At 29.7% G+C, this 7,605-nt stretch overlaps 1 long non-coding RNA gene across 2 annotated transcripts; it reads right to left on the bottom strand.

Annotated features, from left to right (window-relative positions):
- Positions 1-317: 317 nt before the first annotated feature.
- Positions 318-2,137, bottom strand: LOC121204505 (uncharacterized). Of its 2 annotated transcripts, XR_005899445.1 has the most exons (5): positions 1,710-2,070; positions 1,303-1,551; positions 1,082-1,182; positions 638-999; positions 318-469 (listed from the first exon to the last, which is right to left on the bottom strand). It is a non-coding gene; the product is annotated as an uncharacterized lncRNA (long non-coding RNA). The 2 variants fall into 2 exon arrangements; XR_005899444.1 differs by having other exon boundaries at positions 1,303-2,137.
- Positions 2,138-7,605: the final 5,468 nt, after the last annotated feature.

Here is a 7,605-nt window from a genome sequence, read left to right as displayed (position 1 = left end):
ATTTAAAGGATCGTATTAAATTGCGTATTGATAGCTGGAGTAATAAATATCTATCCAAATGAGGAAAAGAAGTTTTTATTAAAGCCATCCTTCAGGCGATTCCAACTTACACGATAGCATGTTTCTAACTGCCGAAAACCCTATGTGATGAAATGGAGGGTATTATCGTGAAATTTTGGTGGCAACAGGGAAGAGGAAAAAATGGTATTCATTGGTGTACTTGGAAAAATTTTTATCGTTTGAAGGAAAATAGGGGTTTAGGGTTTTAAAATTTAAGTCATTTTAATATTGCGCTTTTAGCTAAACAAGGCTGGCGATTGATTTGTTACCCTAACTCATTATTAGCAAAAGTATTAAAGGAAAAATATTATCCACAGTCTAATTTTCTTGAGGCAAGGTTAGGAAAATTACCTTTCCTTACCTGGAAGAGCATTTGGGCGGCAAAGGGACTTCTTCAAGATGAATTATGCTGGAGAGTAGGAAATGGAAGGGATATTTCCATTTGGAATGATTGTTGGATCCCAGGGATAGATACAATCAATAGACAGGACAGGACAGACAATGAAGAGCTGGAGTTAGTATCAGATCTAATTGATTGTTCGAGTAGAAAATGGAAAACAGAGTTGATATGCAGTACCTTTAATGAAGAGGTAGCTCACAAAATATTGCAGATCCCTATTTCAGGAACTAGTCATGCGGATTTTCAAGTTTGGAAGGGAGAACAGTCGGGAGAGTTTTCTGTACGTAGTGCCTATAAACTATTACAGAATTCTTTACTAGATCCTAGAAGTTATTTAATACAGGCCGAATCTAAAAAATTTTATAGCAAACTATGGAGTTCACAACTTCTCACAAAAGTTGCAATAACGATTTGGCGTATTTCCTGGAATTACATGCCCACATTTGTCAACCTTAGGTGTAAAAGGGTACTCACGAACGTCCGATGCCTCCGTTGTAGCTCGGGGGATGAGGAATGCTCTCACATATTCAGACACTATCCTACAAATATAGAAGTTTGGCAGCTTTTAGATATCTCTTGGGTCAATAATATCTTAATCTTTGAGCTATAGGACTGGCTTACTTGGGTATTCATGAAAGGGTCCGAGGAGTAGAGTCGACTTTTCTGTTATGCTTTATGGCTTATCTGGTATTCTAAAAACCAGCTTGTCCATGAACAGGTATCTATAACAGGAAGACAATTAGCACAGAAAATTCTAAGTTATAAGGCTGAGCAAGAGGGAACGAGAGCAAAGCAGGAAAGTCCAGATAAGGCTAGAAGATACAAAAATATGGAAGCTTTACCAACGGTTAAAGTGCATTTTGACGCGATGTTTGACAAAAAAACTTTCAAATCTGTGTCCGAAGTGGTGGTTTGGGGCCTTAGAGACAAATTGCTGGCATCGAAGACGAACCTTCACAATAATGTTCCATCTCCGTTCGCGGCAAAAGCATATGCAGGATTGGAAGCAATTAAGTTAAGGATCTTAATGGGTTTTCAAGAAGTACAAATCAAAGGGGATTCGCGAACAGTAATCAGAAAGTGTCAATCATCTGAAACAGATAGATTAGCAATAGGAGCAATCATACGGGATATTCGAAGTAAGAGTGTTCATTTCCAAAAAATAAAATTCCAACATATTCCCAGAATAGAAAACTCGTGTGCCCATAAGATTGCAAAAGAAGCTTTAGTGAGTGGAGTAACCTCTTACTTGGTTCAAGAAGACCCGAATCTACAAAATTTGTTTCCGGAAGGACGTTGGGGAAGGAGACCAGACCAGAAGATGATGGAGAGAAGAGGGTGAAGTTTAGGGGATAACAATGGATGTATTTTATTTGGGCAGAGCTATCGACATAATGGATGGACAACCTTGAAATGACGATTCAAAAAGCATGAGTCCAACTATCATTGAAATGATTGGGGCCGAGTAGGTTTATCTTCTTTGTATATGCATTTATTATTTTTCTCAGTTTCTACTTTATTCCTTTTCTTTAAGTTTGCTTTTTAGAAACTTAGGATTATTGGTTATATTCTGAGTTTGGCCTTTTTACTTCTTTATTTGACGGGTAGGTCTAAGGCCCACTTTTGTAATTACTTTCTATCTTCATTAATTCATTAAATAAAAGCCCAGTCGTTTATATTTCAAAAAAAAAAGAATTTCAAATAAAAAAAAAGGATACCCACAAAGGGATTATGAACAAATAAGCCGATTCAGATAAATAATCGGATTGAGAAACTAATTATTCAAGAACGTGAAGAATTGGAAAATACAATGATTAAGAACAAAAATAATTACCATCTTCTTATATGTCGATAACCACTTCATTTTAAGTGTTAGAACATAAATTTGTCGGTGAAGAAGACATACTTGGACCCTCCATTGATTTCTCTTTTGTTTTGGTACGTGAATAGAAAATTTTGATGATAATAGCTTTTTTAGTCAATTGAAAAAGAAAACTAAAAAAAAAGGGAGATGAACAGTTTTTTAACTAAGATTTAGGGTTTAAAATTTTAATTAATTAAATTTATTTAATAAAAAATCTATTTTCATCCCATTAGGAAATCCAAGTTAGCACTTAAAATCTAGTTGGACTGCTACGTAGGATTACCGTTAGGGAGATAACGAAACTTAGGGTCTGTTTGATTGCCAGTAAAATGTTTTCCGTAAAATGATTTCTGGAAAATATTTTACTTTTCTGTAAAATGATTTACTGGAAAATATTTTCTGGTGTTTGATTGAATCTGTGTAAAATATTTGTTACTGGCAGATTTCTTGAAAATATTTTTCGAAAAAGTTATTTTTACATATATTAATATTTATTAATAAATTTTTATATTTTAAATTGTTTTTACATATATTGCAATGATTTATTTATAATAATACTCAATTATTAAGCTACAATATTAATCGTTATAAATTGAAAAACTAATATCAAATAAATTATTTGTAATTGTGTTAAAAAAAATAAGTATTGAATAATTAAAAAAAACAAGTTACTGGAAAATCGAAAAACAGAAGCAGTTTTCTACCGGAAATGAAGGAAGGAATGAAAGAGGCGATAGAGAGGAAAGCATGGAAAATGTCTTACGGAAATTGGAAGGGTAAGACATTTTCCCTAAAATGTAACTCATTTTCCCTTGTTTTGGAGTTCATTTTCCAAATGGAAAATGTTTTCCGCCAATCAAACGCTGGAAAAATTGGAAATGATTTTCCGGAAAATCAATTCCGTCAATCAAACAGACCCTTAACGGAAGAATGATCATTTCGTAACAAAATAATAACATAAGTGACTAAAACGTAACATTTCAAACACAAGTGACTAAAATGTAACCTGAAACAAACAAAAGTGACTATTTTTGTAGTTTACCCCTTTTTATATTGCGGTTTTAAACTCATATTACAATTGAGTTAAATATAGAAAATATTGAAAAAAAAACAAAATCACAAAATATATATTTCTTTATAAAACAACAATATATTTGATTCGTAAAGCAAAATTGGTGTCTAAGAAACTAAGTTGAATACCAATGCTCAAGCATAGAAACAAAACCATAAGCATGGCCATGAGTAGCATAAGTATGAACATGAAGATGATTTTCGTTTTCTCATGTTTTCTCTTCATTAACATAGTTGTTCTCATAGGTTTCGTGAAGGTGAGACTTGGTGTAATGCGATTTAGTAAACATATCAACCATCAATGTACTAATTCAGTAGCCATAACCAACAACCCTGCAAATGGAAGCTTGGGAAAGATTTTCACCAAAGCAAGGAGATGTTGAATTTTCAGTGGCATCAAGAAGAACATGGATGAGGCCCACGGATAAAATCACACCAGCGGCAAAGGCTTTGATGATGAAAAAATGTTTGTTTGGGAAAACCTTGAGAGATCCACCAGCGAGTTTGGTGTCTGGGGAAGCCACTGGTGGTGGTGGAATTGGTGGCTGGTAGGTTTGTTGGGAAGGGAAATAAGATGAAAAGAAAAGAAGAGAAGAAGAAAAAGAAGGGGAAAGAGAAAAAAAACACGGAAAAAAAGAAAAGAAATAAAGAAATAAAAATAAAATAAATATTTTAATATTAAAAAAAATAATTTTTTAACATGTGGCACATTTAAAATGCCAGGTTAGATGCACATTACCGAATAACGATAGTAAATGGTTAAGTGGTATTTTTGTAATTACATAATAACATTATTGACATCTTTGTAAGTTTTTAAAGTTCGGTGGTAAAAATTAAAAATTAATCAAATTTTAGTGGCATTTGGTGTAGTTTGCCCTATTTTAAAAATCAAATTGGTAGTCAAATCGGTTGAATCACTAATTTTTGATTTAATAATAATTAAGTTAAAAATTTAAAAATGGGCAAACTACATTAATAGTCATTCAACTATGTTATTTTTTTCTTTTTCGGTCACCTATTAGTAATCCAATTATGAAAAGTAATAAAATGGTCATTCAACTATTTAATTTTATCTTTTTGGTCACCCAACGACCTTGAATTTTTGGGTGTTTTCATTTTTACGTTAGCTAGCTTGTAAGAAAAAAAATTAAATAGTTGAGTGATCATTTTGTAACTTTTCATAGTTGGGGTGATTAGAAAAGAAATTTACCAATAGTTGGTCTGTAACACCCTTAAAATTTTAATATTTTAAAAGCAGTTATAAATCGAGATAGTGTACAATTGATTTCTCGATAAAGTAAAATAAGAAAATGAAAGTGATAAAAGAGAAGGTTAAGGAGTATCAAAGAAAGTTAAATTAAAAAGTATGCTGTAGTATACTAATTAAAGTAAGGATTAAATCATAAAGATGTAAAAAGTTTCGAGGTTCAAGTATAATTATTTAAAATTTGGGGAAATAAAGTATAAGCATGAGAAAAATTGAAGGACCAAAAGAGAAAATAACGTAAATTTTTTATGACATGAAATTGGTGTGTAGGGACCAAATTGAATAAGTGAAGAAATATGAAGGATTAAATTGCAATTTACCAAAAGTAAATAGTGATTCAAGCATGAAATTTTGAATAAACATGAAGGATAAAATGATCATTACTCAAATTAGATAATTATACGGGGTAATAATTAAGAAAGAAAAGTGTTAAATTATGATTGGTTGAATATTTTATTATTTTATAAGATATTTTATTATTTAATTAATAAATTAAATAAGATATTTGTATGGAAAAATGAAAAAAATTCTTCATACTTCCAATGCCACTTATATATACATGAAAGAAGATTTTCATTTCTTTACAATTTGGACCCTTACCATGAAATTCCACTTTTTCTTCCAAATTTCTTGAAAATTTCTTTTGCCACCCAAAAGGAAAGTGAAGTAGAGAGACTAGAGAGTTAGAATATTATCTTGAAAGAAAGAAATTGAAAGTGGAAGTGGAAAAAGTTGTGGAAGAAGTGAAGAGATTAAAGAGACAAGGTAAGAACTTCAAGAATTTTACTTTATTTAATTTTAATCAAGTATAACTTATGCTAAATAGTTGAATTGATTTGATATATTGAAATAATAGTAAAAGGACTAAATTGTAATGTGTAAAAAAGTTTATGATTTAAATAAAGTATTAAGATAAAGAATTTAAATGATGTGTTAAGTGTTAGTGAATTAATTACAAAGTGATATTAAAGTGAAATTATAGTAAATAATAAATTTTCATGATGTTAAGGACTAAATTGTAAACCTTGAGAAACTTAAAATTAAAAATAATTGAAGTGAAATGCATAAAAATAAGATATCTGAAGTAAGAAATTATTATGAATTATTTGATTAAAGTGTTATGTAATTGTGAAATTGAATGAAAAGTGAAGTTAGAAAGACAATTATAATAATTACTAGGTTTTTGTAATGAATAACTATAAGTATTAAAAACATAAGAAAGTGATTTCTAGCATAGGTATTCATTATGTTTTAATGTGTTAATTGAGTGGAATAAAGAAGTAATGGAAATGTTGTGAATTGTGAAAAGAAAGTGATATGAATTATAGTATGTAAAGTGAAAATGTAATTAAGTTTACTTGTAAGCTTTAAGGAACTAAATAGAATAATAATAAAAAGTATAATGTTATGTACAACCAAAGATCTTAAGTTTGATAAATGAACTAAGTGTTAAATGTTGATACAATCATATGAGTGATAATAAGTAGAATTTTTATTAAAACAGTTTTACACAGCAGTAATAGTTCAAATTTGAAAATTCATCAAAAATTGTAGAGATCTACTTAAAGGTTGAATTAAATATGAAATTAAAAATTATTGAGTACAATTTAACATAAAAGAAACGGTGTAAGTAAAGGAGTAGTGGATTATGAGATATATGAATTTTTGCGAGACAAGCTCAGAATGATTTCGAGTTCCCTATTTTGATTTTGAAAAATTATTTCAAATTGTACACAAATGTTTAGGATATGAAATTTATATGCTTAAAATATTGACGATTCTACTTTTAAAGGAAATAAATAGAAACATTATACGACTATAGTACCGAAAGATAATATATTTTTAGTGAAGAAGGGTCAAAGCTGCTTAACAGTAGAACTAGGGAAAATTAAAACAATTTACTGTATTAATTGGCATAATAAGAAATTCTAAAATTTTTATGATAAAAAGGCCATTGAATCTAGATTCAAAAACAACAAGCGGATCTTAATTTAGAACATTGTAGACCAAATTATAAATAATTTAGTAATTGTTACTCAAGTGAAAAATTTTGCTAAAATTATGTAAATAGTAAAATTGAAATTAATGTTGCATATAGGTATACAATACTAAAAACCATAAATTCTCGTATAAATACATGTGCATAAAGGATGAGGAATGGAGAGGAGGAGGAAAAATAATAGAAAAGTTATAATTGTTAAAAAATTGTTGCAAATGATGGATTTGCTAATATATAAGAGAAGTTTAAATGTATTGTTGAGGTACTAACTGAGTGACTGTTATAAAATAAATTAAGAAAGTCTTATGATAAATTGATTGGTATATGTTAGCACCATGTTATGATATGTAGAAAGAATAAATTATTTTTTTAAGAGTAAGTCCTCTAAATTAAAACTTCGATAATTATGTTAATTTTTTAAACCTTGTTATCTTTGATTGAATAACATTTTTAAACCTTGTTATCTTTGATTGAATAACATGTTATATTATGTGGACTTGATGTAAAATGAATTGGATTGGTTAAATTTTAATTTCTAAATAGGAATTTTAGTGAAAAATCTTAAAAACTAATTTTTTTTTTTGGAAACAGGGAGCATGTTGCGACGATCATTCAATTTAGTGGAGTCAGCAAGTGGCATCGCGACGTGGAACCCCCGACATTGCAACGGCACCTCAAAATTTGACAAATTTTGCATTTCAGTGCTTGTTCGGCCTTAAATTGTGTAGAAAGCTATTATAAACCATATAAGTCTTGGAAATAAATATGAAACGTATAGGAAACATATATTGACCCAAATTTGTTTATGTAGACACTTAAAATATATTGAATTAGACTGTAGTTGCTCTAGCAACAAATGTAGCATCTTGGTATCTGGATCTAACAATTGGATCAGGTATAAGGGTATTACATGATCGGTCATTTTGTAACTTTTCATAATTAGA

The sequence above is a fragment of the Gossypium hirsutum genome, chromosome A08 (assembly GCF_007990345.1).
Source record: "Gossypium hirsutum isolate 1008001.06 chromosome A08, Gossypium_hirsutum_v2.1, whole genome shotgun sequence".
Lineage (NCBI taxonomy): Eukaryota > Viridiplantae > Streptophyta > Magnoliopsida > Malvales > Malvaceae > Gossypium > Gossypium hirsutum.
This window is presented reverse-complemented; position numbering and strand designations above follow the sequence as displayed.